General features: G+C 39.7%; 1 long non-coding RNA gene across 1 annotated transcript in view; it reads left to right on the top strand.

Moving 5' to 3' along the window:
• Nucleotides 1-13: 13 nt before the first annotated feature.
• LOC135407419 (uncharacterized) overlaps nucleotides 14-18,524 on the top strand; it is a 39,461-nt gene continuing 20,950 nt past the window's right edge. The window contains exons 1-2 of the long non-coding RNA XR_010426862.1: nucleotides 14-250; nucleotides 868-3,684. This is a non-coding gene — a long non-coding RNA (uncharacterized LOC135407419). The remainder of the gene's footprint in view (nucleotides 251-867; nucleotides 3,685-18,524) is intronic.

The raw sequence follows: 18,524 nt of genomic DNA, 5'->3' as shown, positions 1-18,524 counted from the left end.
CCCTGCCCCGCCGCCAGCCCCGCATCGGAGCGGCGCAGCGGGGCAGCCCCGGCGGGAGGGGGGCGCGGGGTGCCGCGGCTTTGTTTGTCCTGCTTGCCCCCAGCGCCGCCGCCGCCGGCCGCGCCCGGCGTGGGGAGTGGGCGATGCGGCTGCCCCGGGCCGGGCCGGGCGTGCCGAGACCCGCGCTGCGCTGGGGCTGCCCCACGACAAGCGGTTGTTCCCCGCGGTGCCCGCCGCCCCATGAGCATATGTTCGGTGGGGTTTTCCCTCCCACTGTAGCGGAACTTCATTTAAAACGAAGCAAGAGCAGCTCTCGAGGAAGAAAATCACTACTTCTGCGTTATTCTATCGCGGGGTCCTAGTTAATTAGCAATTGCACAAAATGATATGTCAAAGTCATGTAATTACAAGCGTAACCTTTTATTTTAAGGAAGAGAATTTGTAGTTTTATTCCACGTTTGTAGCGTTTTGTATATCCAATTATGTCGTGGCGAAATGTAAAAAGAAAAGGAGGGCTGGTAAAATGCAAAGTTGGGTTTGTACACAGCGCTCTTTGAATTCGAAATTGTGCATTCTAAAATCCTATGGGATTTTTTCGTTTATTTTCATGGACTTGCTATTTTATGGTAATACTGTTTGCTGTGCTTTTCGTGTTGTAGTGGAGACGTAAACGTCAGCAAGCAGGTCTACCCAAAAATTATGAAAAAAATGATTGCTGTTTCTTTTCCTTGGAAATGAAATCATAATTTATTAGCCTAATATTTTAAGTCTTTTCCAGTAACATGAATGATTCCTCCAGTATAGCAAGTATATTTGAGGTTCTGCTTCCTGAATGTTATAACACATTTCTTTATGTATTATTTGCAGAGTGAAGCCCTTTTTGATTCGCATCCAGTTGTATCATGACTGCAGTAAAGACAAATCCTATTACCTCATGAATAACTTTGGAGTGTATTATCCCTTGGAGTTCATGTAATGAATGAGTGTCCACATCATCCAAGTGGGCAAATAGTCGATGTATTAGACTTGCTTAAAAAGTCAAGATTGGATTTCATGTAACTGAAATACGTCTGGGAATTATATTTCTGATATACGTTTAAATGCGAAGAGAGCAGTTCCTAGTGTTTGCCTCCCTAAAGCCCCCCTACCTCGTGGTCTCATAGGCTGCTTCAAGCAAGAAAAATCTATTGTGTACAAGGAGGTTGACTGGGGTCCTCAGGAAGATGGCTTAGTGTAAGTGGCACGCTGAAAGCTTTGTTCTCCTTGCAGATCTTCAGCATGACACACTGCCTTCAGTCAGGTGCTCATTGTTGCGTGGTCTACTGTGCTTTGAGCTGAACAGCATTTTCACAAATGTCCTGCTATCATTACAGGAATATTTTGTAAACCACACACTTGAGTGCATCAATACACAAGAAGACTCCAGTCATGCAGAAATACAGAGCTGGACATAACTTAGTGTATGCTGGTAGTTGATGGCATTCCTTGTATGTCTGTGGAAGATACAGATTTACTGGAAGGAGGAAAAGAAGGCTTTGTCCACTGCATTATCACTGCTCCATGAACACCTGCAACTAGGTTTTTAATGGGAATCCAGCTTTCTGTCTTGGATGTACTTAGCTCTTTGTATGCCTAACGATTTAGACTCCAAAGCAGAACTTGCTGTAAAGTAATTTTTGGTGTTTCAATTAAGTTGAAATGCATGAGTAAGTAAGTGCATGAGACTGATAATCCACAGGTTTTGATGGAAACTCCACAAAAGAATCTCAGAAGTCCTTCCTTAGCACCATCCCTACAGGAAGAAAAGGGCAGGTAGCCTGTTGGATACTACGAGACCATCTGCAAGATCCTTGGGAACCATCTGCACTGAGGTTTTGTGCCTTTGCAGCAGCCATAGTCTTGCAAAGGCTTGCTTCATGCGGGAATGGGAAGGTATCTGGGAGGATCTGTAGTTTGTATAATGAATTTTAGAGTAACTTTTTTTCATACACACAAGGATACAAACCAGAATATATCTGTACAGGAGAACAGAATAAAATTGTGGGTCTCTGTTGGAGATATGCACACTTGGGAGAATAGCAGCCCTACTGTGCTAATGGTAATGTAGGAGCAAAGGACCCAGGATGGTCTAAGGCTTAGGAAGGGTGTTGAATTTTGTAGGGAATGTGAGCTGACTCTTGTAACCATAACTCCTTTTGTCATCAAATGCATTAACATTTGCTTTGTTTCAGTGTGTGACCTGCAGTCTTTGGTTTTTCAGTATGTTTGAGTTGAACTTCTTCAGCTTTGGGGAAGTCAGGAAGCTGCAGGCAGTAAGTAGTTAAGAAAGTGGATGACCTCAAGGAGTGCAGAGAGGAAATGTGAGGAAAAGCTGACACTGTCATCTTCGTTAGGCAAGTTCCAATCGTCAAGGATGGTTTTCAAGGGTGCTCCACTCCTGTACTGCTCTCAGAGCCGGTCTGTCTCAGAACTAAATTCATCTTCTGTTATTATTTGCAATAGTATATATATATTCAGTATGTGCTATAAATACATATGGTATGCAGAGTACAGGGCTAATGTTTCCAAAACTACATAGGCAATCGTGCGGGACTAACCAGGTTGGCTTCTTCTATTGTACTGAGCAACACATATGCATATTGTGCAGTACTATAAAGTGTCTGTATGTATTTGGATTCAGTGACATTTCACTGGATGTGAAGGCTTGTTGCAGATTTCTCATTTGTGATAATAAGACTTGCCATCTTCATGTGTGGATATTCTGTGGAAGAGTCTGCGCAAAAACTAAAGTGTCAAGTGGTATATAGTATTAGATGTTATGGATAATTGTTTGATTACTGCTAATTGTTTTTAGAGAAGTCTTCAGGTTCCATCCTGTTTTTGGACCTGCAACCGGTGAATATTCTTGAATATGTGATATTCCCTTGAAAAAACCTGGAAAGAATTGCCAAGAAGCTAAGTGAACCAGTCAGGCATTGCCTTTGCCTTAAAATATGACACCAGTAACAAAAAATGGCATCGTGTTACCTTTCCTTTTGGGAATTTTCATGGATATTGGGCTCCCGAGACTTTCCAACATCAATTCACCTGTTAATGCATTTGGACTTACCAAAAATGGATAAATGGTTCCATCCTTTGGGAAAATTAATTTGCTCTGTTGGTTGTAGAGTGTAAAGGCAACTTAAAAGAGAAAATAAAGAACAAAAAGGACCTTCTGGAGCACACGTAATACAAATTCAGTGTGTTTTGTGTTCCTTTCTCTTTTTGCCTTAAAGACCATATAGCCTCCATTTCTAAATGAATTCCTAAAGCACTGGGATTATTGATTCAGCCTCAGGTCTTAAATCAATGGAACTTTTACCTCTGGTGAAGGACATGAAGTGAGGATGTGTCTACAGTATTCCAGCTAGTCTAATAAAGGAAAGCCTCATGAGTAGAAAAAGCAGCAACTACATATCATGGGATAGTACCTTGCCTTACAAAAATATTTTCTTCGCTGTGTGTTGCCATCAAAGACATTAACTGCTTGTAAGATCATTGAATGCCTGAACTGACAGTAAACCAAGGAGGTGTGTTCATAGCTATATTTTGGAAATGCATAGCTAGGATCTATATTACTGGCTTCAGAGGAGTTGTACAGAGGATGAGAGAGAGAATGCATCCTTTGGGAATAATTTAAAATAGGTATGTGCATGAATCCTGATGCATGTGATTGTGTGGCTGTATCTAAGGGATAATTTGGCCTATTTTTCTTTTTTTCCTTTTTTTTTTTTTTTTTGCAAAGCCTCTCTGCAAACTATGTGAGGGTTTATACTGTTGTTCAGAGTGCTGTTCATGTCCATGTTCTTTGTTTTGTCTGCAGCTGTGGGCAAAAAAAGGGGAACAAACACACAACTTTGCAGTAAAAAACCACCTTTCCTGTGGTGTTCTCAGGATATCTAACAAACAGTGAATTAAGACTCTTATAGAAAAGTCCTACTTCCCCTTCCTGCCGTCATCGTCTGAGCTATAAAAATGAGGCAGAATTTAAGTCTCACTGGTGATTTTAATTCACTTTTTTACAATTTTTTTAATCATTAGTGGTACAAGAAACCTGTATAGTTCATCTCTAAAGAAGGCTAGAAAATACTTATCTCTTTTGGGTGTATTCTTCATGATGGCTAAAACAATGGATACAATTCTTGATCTGCCACCATCAATTGGAATTTGCTGCTGGTTTCTGTGAGGACAGGATTTCCTCTTCTGTGCTACCAATTAGTTTGTTTTCTTTGTATGGTTACTTACTAATGGGATTCCCCTGTTTGTGAGTATGTGTGATAAGTGCACTTTATTTAGTGTTGTGATATTGGAAGACGTCACAATAGCTACATCGTGTTAGGAACAGAACCTGGAAGTATTTGATTTGTTTTCAAAACCCAAGTTTGTGTTTCACTGGTGGTACTGTGCAGTGCGTAAACTTGCAAATGAGAGTTGTATGTCATGCTTTGGAACCAAAACTTCCACTACCCTTTTTTTTTTTTCCCCAGTAATATATGATAAAACTTCAGTTGTGAAAAAAGAGCCTCCATTTCTGTCAGATGTGGCACAGAATGTGGCCTGAAAATACAGCCTTACGAATTTTGCAGCTGTGTGATTACTTTGCCTTTTTATGTTTATCTTTAGAAATGAGATACTCTTTAGCCTGTAACATCAAATCTATATGCTTAGTAATAAAACAAAATTGTTGATACTGCAAGATTTATTATAAGTATATAGAAGCTGGAGTATATTCTGATCAGATTTTCTTGTGAGAAAATCTGTTAATATGAACATCTATTAAAATTCCATCAGAAGTGCATGTTTGTAAAGTTTTACAGTGGAAAAAGAGGAATTCAAAGTTTGTTTGCTTGCTTGTTTGTTTGCTGTTCTTTAATGTACACTGATTAACAGTGTACATTGTATATGTTCACCTGTGTGGAAGTACACATGCATACACATGGGAAATATGACATTTGTGTTCCAGAAAACTCTGTATAGAAATAGAGAAGGATATTAATATTTGTGTTCTTCTTTACAAAGCATGAAAAATGGTGGGGTGTGTGTTAAAAATAGTTAATTTAAAAAAGTAATTATATAAATGGGTTAAAATTTCAGATTTTGATGTTGTGCCTGTACAGCATAGGAACTAATGGAAAGCAAAAAAGACATGTTACTGGCAAGCTTGGAGTGGGCTATGATGCTCTTGAATGGTAGCAGAGAAGTTTTTAACCAGGCGGTGGTGAGAGTGTCACTAAAGAGGTATGACAAGAAATACTAGTTTCCCTTCGCATGGACATGTGAGCAGATGATCTGGAATATTTTGGGAATGTCCAGATTTGGAGGATAATGTGGAAACAGAATACAGTATATTAGCCTGAATATAGGAACTTCTGAATATGTTCCTGATTCACATGAAAGGTAACAAATGTCACAGAAAACCAGCGTGCATCTGTAGAAGAGTAAATTGCAGAGAGCCATGTGAGGGAAGTTCTCCCTGTTCAGTGCAGAGATGCTATGGCGCTTGATGATCAAAAGAAGGATAAACTAAAGACATGGTAAAAGAGCTGTCCTAGGCTCATCAGTTATTTGAACACTGGGTTGTGTTTTCCATGTCCCATAGTTATTGCAAAAATGATCTCTTGTCACACTGCATTACCCACTCATGTTTTAAATGTAAATATCATTTTTCATCTCTAAGGGTGTTGTAAACTCTTGCCATTTTCATTCATTAGCTCTTCCTCTTCCCCATATGTTTAAGTTTCATGGTCTTTTTTTGGATTCTGTCGTTAGGGAGGAGGTGGAGTATTCGACAGGCAAATGGTCAAGCTCTTCTCTGGTGCAGGTGGTGTTTGGTAAGAAGTGGTAGACAGATTTACAAACTGAGGAAATGCAGTATAACAGCACTTACTAAGTTTTAAATTACATTGAAATTGATCAGTACTGATGCCTCTGCATTTATATGCAAAGTAATACTGTTCTGCATGCTGAAATATTGTTAGATGTTGCTTAAAAGGAAATTGCTTCTGTGAAATGAAATGACATCATGAAATACAGTTTCTGTATTTATTTGAATAATATAATATAATGTGTTTAATGTATCTGTTTGTAGCAATACATGGACTCTAACTTTAGTTCTGCAGATTGAAAATCACCTTCCTTAGGCCTTGGGCTGTCTGAGGACATATCTGGATAGGATAGACAAAAATATGTTCTATTCTTGTGAAGTAAATATTTCCTTGTTACAATTGCTTTCAAAAGGAAAAGGAGGGTTTCTTGGTGTTTTTTTTTTCCACAGTGACATCTACTGTAAATATTATCAAGAGTATCCTGATGTCTTGTTTCTGCAATACCTAGTTACCTTCTAATTTCCACACAGAATTTATTTATTCTGTTAATTTTGTTCCCGTTTTTTCTGAGACCGACTGACTTTCGTGTTTAGTGACTGTGCCAGTTTAGTCCCTGTCCTCCCTTAGCCCCCTTTTTTCCAAGCTAAACCAGCCAAACTCTTTTGGGCACTTCACTGGTGATAGACCATTCCTCTAACCATTGTGCTTGGGATCATTAGGCCCTCTCCTGGCTTGAATCCACTTTTCCTGGGCTTGACTGAACAGAAAGGTAGGTGGTATGCCAGGGTGTGAAGAGCTCCACAGGAGGTCTCATCTGAGCCTTCTGTGCTGACATTAAGCTGACATTGATACTTTTCCTTGCTGGAAGTACCTTGGTTGACATCCTGTGTGCCCTCTCTCTGGCTGCATCAGATGGTGTCATGGTCTCTGCTGTATGTATCCACCTACCCTAGGTATTTAACTTGACATGCAATTTAACTGTGTAAGGAAAGGGGAGAGATGGACATTTCTGCATGGCTGTTCACAGACATTTAGGCAATTTCTATTATTTAGTTTAATATTGTCTATCAAGTGTGCTGTCCAACTTCTTGTCCTTAATTTTGTTAACCCCTTTCTAATTTTTGTGGCTAGATTGTTGGTGGTGATATATAAGATTTGATTAGATTATTTGGTAGGTGCCATGGCTGATCACCTCTTCGAAACCTCCTTTATCCTGCAGTTCTCTTTTCACCATTACTCCTCATGTTCCCTTTAATGGGTATGTTACCCACCTGGTAACTGTTGTACAGATTGCTTGCATTTGCTGCTTAACTAATCGTTTCCCATGTTGGTCTCAGTCAGATGCTTTACCGAATGTTATGTGGACTTGATCTAGTTAGTTAGTTAGTTGAAAAATTGAGATAGCTTATTCAAAGACTGAAGTTAACTGGGCACAGTCTAATTCTGGTAAATACAGATTGTGCTTTCTCCCATTTTTCAAGCACACACGAAGTTTATGAAGTCTTCTGTTATTTGCACTAAAACTTTGTATATTATTGAAATCAAGACTAGAGATGACTGGCTGATCATTATGAGGAACTTCTCCCATTGTCTCCCTTAAATATAAACAATGTTCATTTTGTTCTTCTATAGCACATCTTAGGATAGAGACTGCAAACTCTTATTCTGTTTCCTTTTTTCCTTTAACATCCTATGTATAGTCACTGTTCTGTTCAAAAGTGAATTAAGTATTAATTTAGTTATAGACCAATACTTACAGGATCTTTAGTCTTAGTATCATATTCAATACATGTATAATGGTCTTTCTTTTTCTTATTATACATTTGATGAGCATTTGAAGGAATTGCAAACTCCTAAACTCACTTGTTCTCTGAATTTTTAACAATTTGATCTTTTACGGTAGAGAACTTAAGTCTGTAACATTTCATTTGCATTAAAGTGAGTTGGGTCATGATCATTCAAATCAGATCTTACCAGATCTGATGTTGAAAACTTAATAGAAAACCAAACTCAACCACAGTAGTGTTGTTTCATTGGCTTCTTGGTGAAGATACACCCATCACTCATGTGATGAAGTAGCCAGAACTGACAGTGATCAGTAGCATTTTTTTATGGATATGGGAGGTTCAAGTAATGATACACTGTCCTGACACATCTTTCTCCCATATAACACTGTTGAGCTATGCCTGTCATCCTTTCTGGTAGCCCATATCAGACTCCAACTCTATCCCATTAGGGCACTTCTTTTCCAGACTGATTTTGATACCTTTTTTTCCTGAAGTCTGTCACATCATTAATATGCATAAATACTGCACTGTCATACCATTTTTTCATTTTACCTGAATGCTTTAAAATGTAGGCAAGTATCCTTTCAAAGTTATGTTTTTGTCATGATCACTATTTTTTGTCTCTTATTCCTTGGAGATCCATTTTATCATGATCTCTGCAGTTAGTTTCAGTGCCAACACAGCATAGCATAGATACAAGAAGATAAATCTTATTTGCATATAACAAGTGATTCCTTAGGCTTTTCAACTGCAGTTATCTTGTCTGTTTTTTTCTAAGAATATTGATATGAAGATACTGAGCAGCAGCTCAGGAGATCTAAGTTCAATTTATGGCTTGACTTCGTAGAAATTTTTTCAAATACTCATGTGCAGTTCAGTTCTTCTATGCCTCTTTGCCCACTAAAATAGAGGTAATAATATTTCCTTGTGTCAGAAGGCATTTCCAGGGGGTATACTTACCAATGTTTGGCAAGGGCTCAAGTAATTTAGTGGTAAATATTGTGGAAATAGAGTCTGTTGCCTGGAATGCATCCCAAAGTTACTGGATGGTTGACTGTTCAGAATAGCTGTTAATATATTTTCATATTTTTTTTAAAAAATGGAAGTTTAGGAAAATCTTAGAGTGTACCAACCATTTTGTTCAATCAACTCTGTCCATGCTTTTCCAAGTAGTTGTTATTATTATTGGAGCTTTTGGCTTATTTTCAGGAAACAGGTGCCATTACTTAAATTTTAAATTTAGATTAATATATGTAAAAGGAAATCACTGTCACCTAGAGAAAAGGTTTTGTTAATAGTTTCTATTACGGGATCCTGCTTTCAGACTGATGTTCTCATTGCTGTTTACTCATTTAACAGTGATTGCTTGCTGTTGTGTTTCTTAGCATATTGTTGAAGAAAACTACAATATTTTGGACATTCATTCTGAGAATTTTCAGAGCTTTGCTTCTACACTTCCAAGTTTAGGATATGTAATTTGCCATTTGAAAATGAGGTTGCCTGTGTCTTTTGAGTCTTTCACCGTCACATAAAACATACCTACCTTTTCCCAAGTGATACTATTAAAGTAATGAGACCCTGGTTCATGTAGCTGTGATTTTGCTACAGTTAGAATGGTCAATGCAATCAAGTCCCCATATCATAAAAATTATTTAAAAATAAAGGCAATACAATGCCAGTAATGGATGATGATAGAAAAGTAAGACATACTGCAGAAAAAGACACTGAAAGAACTGTATTAAATGGAGGACTCGGGAGATTTAGTTACAGACTATAAATAATTGCAGAGATAATAGTATAAATGAAAGAAGGGAATTACCCACATTCTCAGAAGAAAGAAGGACAAGGTACAATGGCCTGAAGCTGAAACAGGAAAATCTCGAATCAGTAAGAGAGTGTTTCTTACAACGAGAGTAATTGTGTGGTGAACTAGAGGGCAGTGCAGTGGCACTGCAGGTGGGCTACTGAGGCCGTCAGCATTCCTGCAGAATGGAACTGGGCAGATCGGGTGGCGTAGATGAGCTTCTCTGGCTGCTAGATATTTCAAGAGCTTACAAAAGTCAATCTGTTTCTCTACATCATCTTCATAAATCCTTCTACAGCTGCCAGTCACGTTGTGCCAGGGGGCCGTCACACTGAAATGCATCTTTGCAGTCATGAGTCCCAGTGGCTTTAGTGAGATGAGGATCTATCTCACTTCATTTTCCATTGAAATTAGGTGTACAATTGGCTCAGGTGCCAATTGTACATGTTCAAGTCATTGAACATTGTCATGTTCAAGTGCGCTGCACTCCTTATTTTATGTGTAAGCATCAGCAAAAGCATGCAAAAAAGGTGCAGTATGACCCTAACCTGTTTCTTCTTTCTGCCTGTGTCACTCAATGTGTTGCTATGCTAGTGACACTATCTCTTTCTAGTTCCAGCAGGTGAATACAGCTATGTGAATACAGCTAGGTGAATACAGTCTCCAAAAATGGAAACTCCAGGCCTTTTTCTGCAACAGCAGGACATTGTTGGCTCTTCAGTTTGTTACCTACAGTTTTCTTCCTGATATTTAAGATGCGTTATCTAGGTTTTACTTGAGTTATTTGAAAGGGAAAAAAAAGAGTGTGAAGGTCTACTTGCATTTGGTGTGGATATGGCAGAAGCCCTTGTGGTGTTAACACATTCCAGGGAAAAACAAAAAAACAAAACAAAACAACAACAACAAACCCACACACAAAAAAAAAAAAAGGAAAATTCCTGTATCATTTGCCCTCTTATGTTAGGAATTAGAAATTCTAGGTCCTCATTACTGCAGATAGTCAAGAACAACCATTACTGTTTTATCTTTGATGCTTTTGCTAGGTAGTCATCCCTGTGATGGGAAAAAGCTGGAAATGTACATTTCAAAGTGTGTGAGTTCCCAAGGTCTTGCATGTCATGCATTGGTCTCCAAGCTGTTCACGAGTGTTACCAAGACACTCGTGCTTGGTAGTTCGCCCTTGTTCTTCACGGTTGTCACACTGCTCTGAGCGAGTAATGAGCAGTGAGACTTCTTGCTTTTAACCTGAAAGTTACCTCAGACATACTGTTAGGCTCCAATAAGCAGCCCCGGTGAAAAGCTACAGCCTGGGAACGTAACTGTTTAACTGCAGAATGGGAATGTGACTTGGTGCTGCATGCTGTTCTTCAGCTGGAGCAGGAAGGCCCATCTGCAGGGTTAAGATCAGAGCAAGATTCAGCCCTTTATCAGCAGGCTCCAAATGGATGTGGGATCTGCTCTTTTTTTAATTTATTTTGCAGGGAGAGTGTTCTTTGGTACCTACCAATGTGCTGTGCTCCATGGATATCAATAATTCAAGCTTTGCGACAGTTCTGTGAAAGAACTCATGCAGATGAGCCTGAGGGACAGCCACAGGACTGGTTCAGCAGGAAGGCAATTGCCATGTTAAGCTGCCCTGGTTGTTTACCTACTTCTTGCTGCCTCACTGTGCCATGGAGTCCCTGGCCCTGTTTTATTTGTTTTCACTTCTCAGTGCAGTTACTGTCTCAGATGGTGGTTCTGGACTAGTGATCCCCAGGACCAGTTCATCTGAGGGAGAAAGCCTTGGGGCTGAAAAAGTGTAAGCACCCAAATCTTCTCAGACCACCCTTAGGCTTATGAAGCTGGAATATCTCAGTGTTTCAGGGACCAACCCCCTCTCCCCCTCTGGGTAGTGAAGTGGTGAATTTCTCCTGTGCTAGATGGACAGACGCCACTTTCTAACTCCTGTCTAAGCTTTGCCTGGATGTGAGTTTCAACCTTTTCAAGCAGATGTTGATAGGAGTATTTTCTGTACAGTTTTTAGTGTGCTTTTCCCCATTAGTTCAATTTGAATCCAAATTCTTCAATAAAGTCAGTACCTATGTGCTTCATATTGGGGTATAGATTCTGTATTTGGACCTTAAGTAGAAGCATCTTGCTAATCACTCTGAATGTTAAGGAGTTTTTATGTATCAAACTGCAGGCCTCTGGTTCGTTCAATGTGTCTGATTTTCTGCTTTCCACCCCTACGTAATTGTAAGCAGTAACATTTCTCGGAGCAGCATCTTGCCAAAGGCACACCTGGCAGCTGCCTGGGTGTAGCTAGCTGCTGTGTTGTGATTTTAGTACAGCTATAAATGAGGCAACAGACTTTCTTCTCAGGCTTCAATTTTGGCTAAGGGCATTCTGTTTTTTAGCTTTGCTGGGGAAGTGCTTATATGGCCACTTAGCTAATTAGTTTCGCTCTTATATTTGAAGACTTTACTAATAGTTCAGTCCATTAGTTTAACAGAAAGCATTTATAACATCCATGAATTGTAACCATCTGTCAGTGTTGCAAGCATAGGCTGGTAAGCAACTGTATATCTGCATAGAGGAAATGCATAACACTGTATATCACCTGGAGATAGATCATCCTAAGCAAAAAGAAAGCTTTGAAAAAGAAATATTTTTAAAGGTAGAGTGTAGCTGCTCCTTAGAAACCTAAAGTGATGTAAATCATCAGAGAATTGTCTTACCACTATGTCAGAGTTAACTCTTATTTGTTATTATTTTATAGCTGTTTCCATTCTTATTAATTATCATTAATAATTAATTCTTATGAAAGTAGTAAATAAAAGCATAAAGTCTTACTGAATTTTTTATGGCTTCTAATGAGACTCTTATCAGACTTGGGAGTGAGCAAAGACTGATGTTAGCATTTGCCTTTGTAATTTGGCATCTGGCTAAGTGCAGCTGGGGGTGAGTAGTGCAAGGCAGACCTACAGAAAAACTGGGTTAGAAGGGCCCTCTAGAATCATCTGACCCAGCTCCTGCCTCTAGGGAAGGAGATATTCCTATGTTGCTCTTGACATTGGAAAAAACATGTCTAACATTTTTTAAACTTCTCCAACAATGGAGACTCCAGGCCTTTTTCTGCAACAGCAGGACATTGTTGGCTCTTCAGTTTGTTACTTATAGTTTTCTTCCTGGTATTTAAGATGTGTTAAACCTTATAAGGAGGAAGTTAACAGTGTGCTAAGGATGCCACATTTGTCTTATGTTTTGGACAAGACTGAGAGGCTGTGGGGTATCTTTGCAAATTTAAATTACATAGTTTTATTCTTGGCTATACAAGCCAGATGCTTAAGCGTGCCTGTCTAATGTGTGAAGAAATTTTCAAGGACACTTTAGCGGAGGCGAAAACTTCAGTTACAGCTGTTGTGTGAAACAGAAGCACTCCTAGGATTATGCAAAAATTCACCTTATGAATTGATCCTAATGTGACTTGGCAAAAGCTCACAGCAGAAGTCAAAAGGGTCTGAATGCTGTGAATAAAACCCTTAGTGTACACACTGCCAGCTGGGCTCCTTGCTTGTAATAGTCATGACGCAGGTGGGTGATGAAATCTACCCTCTGCTAGCCAGAGGGCAGAAAGCAGAGGGCAAGGTGGCAGCCAGCAGCTTGCTCCCTTTCCTGTGTGCACTGGCGGCAAGGCTTGTCTCCACGATTGTCCCACTCCAGCCTTTGACTCTGCTGCAGGGAAATGAGCCAGATTCCTCCTGGGCTCCTGCACCAGGACTCTACTGTTTCCAAGGTAAGGTTTTCCATGACATGGAACTTTTGCACTTGCGGATTGCAGAGCAGTAACAAAGTCAAGTGACAGCACTCCTGTATGAGAAGCCTCAGCAAGCTCTAGACTATTATTTTCGAATGATTGATCCGTGTGGTAGCAGATACTGTCCTGTACTGCAGTTCCTCACTTCACTGGCCCACAGGGCAGAAAGCTGGCACGGTGTGCAAACATCTCACTTCCTTCTCAGTCCCACTTTTCCATTCAGTAGCTCCAACACGCTCATGCAGAAAGGCAACTTTTCTGTTACTGAAATGCAAGCATCTCAAACTGTTTGTGCAGAGGCAATGCGGTAAAACTGCATTCACGGCCAAATTCACTTCTGCGTAAATGTCTTCCCTGTTCTCTTTTCTGGTGGTGAGCGTCACACTTCTGATTTGAAAGGTCAGATTGGTTAAGTTTTTATAGAGTTTGCCTCACCAGAAAGATGCCTGGGGTTTTGTCTTCAGTATTAATGTCAGAAGTAAATATTTATTTGAGCACTTGCTGATTTAAAATGCATTGTTTCTTTGGACTCACATTTGTTAGATGGCTTGACATAAAGGGTATAACATTCTCCTTCCACCTAAATTCCTTGATTTGAATAGTTATCAGCAGCAGAATTGCACAGGAAGGCACACGGTATGGGAACAATACCTCCATTATGACCTACTAACATTGTAATCTGAGTTTAAAGAAAGACCTACATATCCAGCACAGTAGGATAGCTGAATGCATTTTTGTGCCACAGAAGCAGTGATCTCTGACAGAAGGTCAGCATTTGTGTTTCAGGTAGTGCTTCAGTGTTATTTACATTGCCCTTTCTAACTGGTCCAATGTTTCAATTAAATTAATATTTGTCACCTTGCACAGGCTTTATTTTATTTACTTTTTGTTTGGTTGGTTTGTCTGGGTTTTGGTTTTGTTATTTAAATGTTAAAAGGCTTGAAAAACATACAATGTTGAAAACACCTTGTTAATTAAGGAATAGTTCCTTCTTTGGAACTGGAAGTGTGTCTTGAAACACTGAAGACACAGAGGAACCTTAATTTACACCTAGTGCCCTAGATTATGGACAACATTGTAACTGCAGTGTTTAGTCATGGCCTATACTAGAAACTGAGCAACTTGCAGTCTCTGATGTATTTCCCATAAGGGCAGCAATGGGAGTTGGGATGCTCAAGACACAAGGCATAAAACAACCTTCCCAGTGTCATGGCAGGACCTCTGTGACAGAGCAGAGAGTTTGGGTAGCAGCAGTTAAGATCCTTTCCCTCTGAGTGATATGGCTAGAGCCCTGTGAAGAGCTGGTGCACGTTCCCATATGGACTAGATTAGCCATACTGCATATTAAGAATGTGGCCACAAGTTATTTTTTTCTAATGCAGTATGCTGTACTGGTATAACATGTAACAAACTTACATTAGCATGAATGTCTTACCATCAAATGCAGCAAAATTATGCAAATCTTGCAAGAATGCTTATGCGTTGGCATATGTTGGCATATGTTGGCCCAGTTCTTGCCCTCTTTGGAGGTGGTGGGAATCCCTCTGTTTATATAGTAGGTTATTCATTATGCTCAGATTTCACTCTATTCCTGTCAAAGACATCCCCTGCAGGCATATTTAAGTGAGTTAGGGTAAAGGTACCTAAGGGGAATTTAAAGGATCAAGTTTGGGTTGCTTGTTCTAACTCTCACTACAAGCACTTATGTTCCTGGGTCAGTGTAGGCAGTTTAAAAACACTCCCTGCTCATTCTAATGTAAATCTGAATACTATTCCTTGAGACAGATCTCAGTTATGTATACAGTGTGGCAGCTGGTACTTGCTTCCATTCCCAGAGGGGGAAAATATTGATTGTTTATTTTTTGCTATTGGATTTCGGGTAACTGAGCTGTTTCCTTCACTGCAGGCAAACTGTAGTCAGCCATTAACTTCAGTAGCTTAATTAAATAATTTGAAAGTTTCTGATTTCATTGTGCCAATTGATATGCTTAAATACATTTTTTTGCCAATAGAGTTTTTCCAGCTATTTAATAGCACATCAATAATGGTACATTTTTAATACAGTTTGGCTTTCACAGTGTCCAGCTTGTGCATCACACCTCCTAATTCCATTTTAAATAAGGTATGATGAATACCAAGAAAGCTGCAAGATACATAATGGCAAATAATACAGACAATTTTTAAAAAAATGAATCAACTGCTTGTGACCAAGTATGTATGAAATTAAATAGGTCCCAACTGGCCTCTCTTTACATTAGGTAGATGTTACACAGTAAAGGCGCAAAATTATTTAGTAATTTAGTCAGAAAAATATTAGAATTTCTTTTTGAGATATTCCATGTGTTAATTGAATAGGCTTACTTCTCAATGGAAATTTCAACATTCATCTAGTGTGCAGATATTTTCCAGACACACCTAAGTTGTCAGAATAGCTGCCTGACATACATAGTATGCCTTTTGCCCACATGAAATACTGCGTTTTGATTTCTACCAGACTTACACAATAGTAGGCCTAATTCTCCCTCCCTTTCCTGTGTTGATTTTTAGATTTCTTGTTCCTGATGGAAGTACTCTCTGACATCTACTTACAGCTGCCATTTTCTGCTCTATGCTTTATATAGTCTATTATGCATAGGCAGAGCATGGTATTGCTTTTCAGTTTCTTTTTCTACACTTATTTTGCATTCTGTTTGCATAACCTTATGTGTTTTCAGATATATAGAGCTTTAGGGCACCCAGCTTTGTCAATAGTCTTAGAGAGGAGAGAAAAAGAATGTGGGGGGAGGGGGAGTAAAAGAATGGAGTTAAGTTCCAACTGTATTAATAAAATATTTCAAATAATAAAAAATACTTTCTTTGTGTCAATGGTGGTGTGGTAAATAATTGCAGCAAGTTAGAATGGCCAAGTTAGAAAATATGTAAGCCTTTATTTGTGTTGAACTGAGATTGAAGTAATGTGAAACAAAACACTTGTTAACTGTGTTACACAATCATAATTTGTATTGGTTTACTGATGTCTTAACTAATGCATAGTTTTCTTGAATGAAAAACATGGCCAGACTTTAGCTTTGTGAGACAGTTCCTGCAAAAAGGGACAGCCAAGTTGATCCTACAATTTATTAGGTATAAACAATGCCAGAGGATGACTGGATAGCTTGTATAATGCAGGAAGTTTTCACTGTCTCAGGAAGATTAGGTGAAATACAGTGCATATATGTTGAAAACCAGAGTAGAGGCCTTGCAGATACTCAGATCTTCTGGAGAGAAGTTGTAGCCTGCAGTCTGATGACACCGAATATGTCTCCATGGTTGGTTGCACTCATGCACAAATGCCCTCTGCATAAGTGTTCAGTGGCCTGGACACCAGCCAGCTCCAGTTCAAAAGCGTGTTTGTGAAGCCCAACCCAAGTCGCTCTGCCTCTGCGTGCAGCTTATTAGCTCCAGCACAGTGTCACCCTAACAAGGTCACAAGGGTTTTCAGGTTCAGTGCTGGCTGGAGGCCCACTAGATTGGTGTGCAGGCAAAGGAGCTCCTATGTGCTTGTTGTGGCTCGTTTATCCACATCACGTAACAGTTTACGAGGATCTCAGAACTAGATAAGCAATAACACAGAGGTTAAGAAAAATTAATAGAATGCTCTGGACCACTTTTGAACAAAACTTCTTTGATTACACAAGCTTGTCTGTTACTTGTGGACTGAGTCATTCATATGCTTTTGAAAGCCATGAAAAGAGGCTTTTACTTCCAGACAGGTTAACACATTCTTAAGGTACTGCTATGCCAGTCTTGTCCAGTGTAGGGCTTGCAGGCACACCTGACCTGCAGGACAGTTTTACCCACTTGCAGCTCTCTAGCTGCTTAATTGGCTGCAGTCCAGGCTGCTCCAAAAGAGATGGCACTGTGCCCATCACTGTGCTTGACCACTCATCCCCATAGCTTCCCATTGCAAGTGCAGCCACATGGAGAACTGGCAGACCAGCTGGCTAAACCCCAAACATTTCACTGTTGCTGGATTCCAGCTGAGCAGCTTCCTGGTTCCAGCCTGTCTGCATGGCCACGTGAGTGATGGCACTGGCATGAGAGGGCAAAGTGGCTGTGGGCAGGGAGAAGGTGGTGAAACCATTCCTTCCAGTGCAGCACCAGTTTTCACTGTGCTGCCCCTACAACCGTCCCTGCATACTGCCTACCTCCCTGTGAGTATGCCTGTATGGCTCAACATCAAATTACTCAGCCTCTCCTGAGGCACCTCATAGCTCAGGTGTTGTGGGCACTACTTCTGAGTTCCGGTCTGGGTAGCAGTGGATCCAGGCATTGATTTACAACAAATGGGAATAACTGAAATCTAAGCTCAAGTACCACCACAACTTATCTTGCTGATATCTGTGCAGTACTTTTTTTAAGTGTATTAAGTGTATATATACTTAATTTTATGAAACAGATAGGTTGGTGTTTTTTTGCGGGATGTTACTTTTCCTGTGCTGAAGTCCTGAAAACTGTATTAGACCCATGAGAGAAACTGAACCTTGAGTAATGCGGTTACCAGAGAGAGAAATCTTTTGTATGGGTATTTCCCAAATGCATGTGGAAAGTTGGTTTTTTTCAGCTCATCTTAAAAAAAAATTTAAAAATGGAGTGTATCAGAGAATTGACTTTTAAGATATGATGTTGCAGAAGAGGGTAGAAGACTGACTAATCGGAAGCAGCTCCCCATTTTCCAGCTTTCATGCCTCTTCAGTGCCTTTTCTGATAGCATTGTGCTTTGACAAATACCAGTTGTTGGAGGTTGAAGATGAGGAACTATAAAATAATTTGATTTTGTTTTGAAAACAGTCTGTCAAAAGCAGACAAAGTCTTAATGACGAACTATGATTGTGGTATTTAGTAGCTAGGAAAAAAATTCTATTCTCCAATGGAGGGTAATCTGCTAAACATGCTATGATAGGCATTTTAGGCAGACTGTATGGTTACTTTCACAGTTATGCTGTGGAATAGTATTTAGTTCTTCAGTAAGAAGTATCCCTTGAGGAGTAGAGGTGAAGCAAGTCTAGAATTCGCATAGTTTTAAGTTACACATTTTTCTATAAATAGAGTGCCTATTAAAATGAAAAAATAGAGCACCTATTAAATCTGCCATGGATTTCAGTGGGAACAGAAGTGGGTCATAGGTCTGCATAGAAACTCAAAAAAATAATGAAATTTTATGCATGGAAGTGCCTGCACCATGCCCCAGATTCTCCATCAGGTTTTGTACTGTTCTTTTTCCACATAGG

The sequence above is a fragment of the Pseudopipra pipra genome, chromosome Z (assembly GCF_036250125.1).
Source record: "Pseudopipra pipra isolate bDixPip1 chromosome Z, bDixPip1.hap1, whole genome shotgun sequence".
In the NCBI taxonomy this organism is placed as follows: Eukaryota; Metazoa; Chordata; class Aves; order Passeriformes; family Pipridae; genus Pseudopipra; species Pseudopipra pipra.
This window is presented reverse-complemented; position numbering and strand designations above follow the sequence as displayed.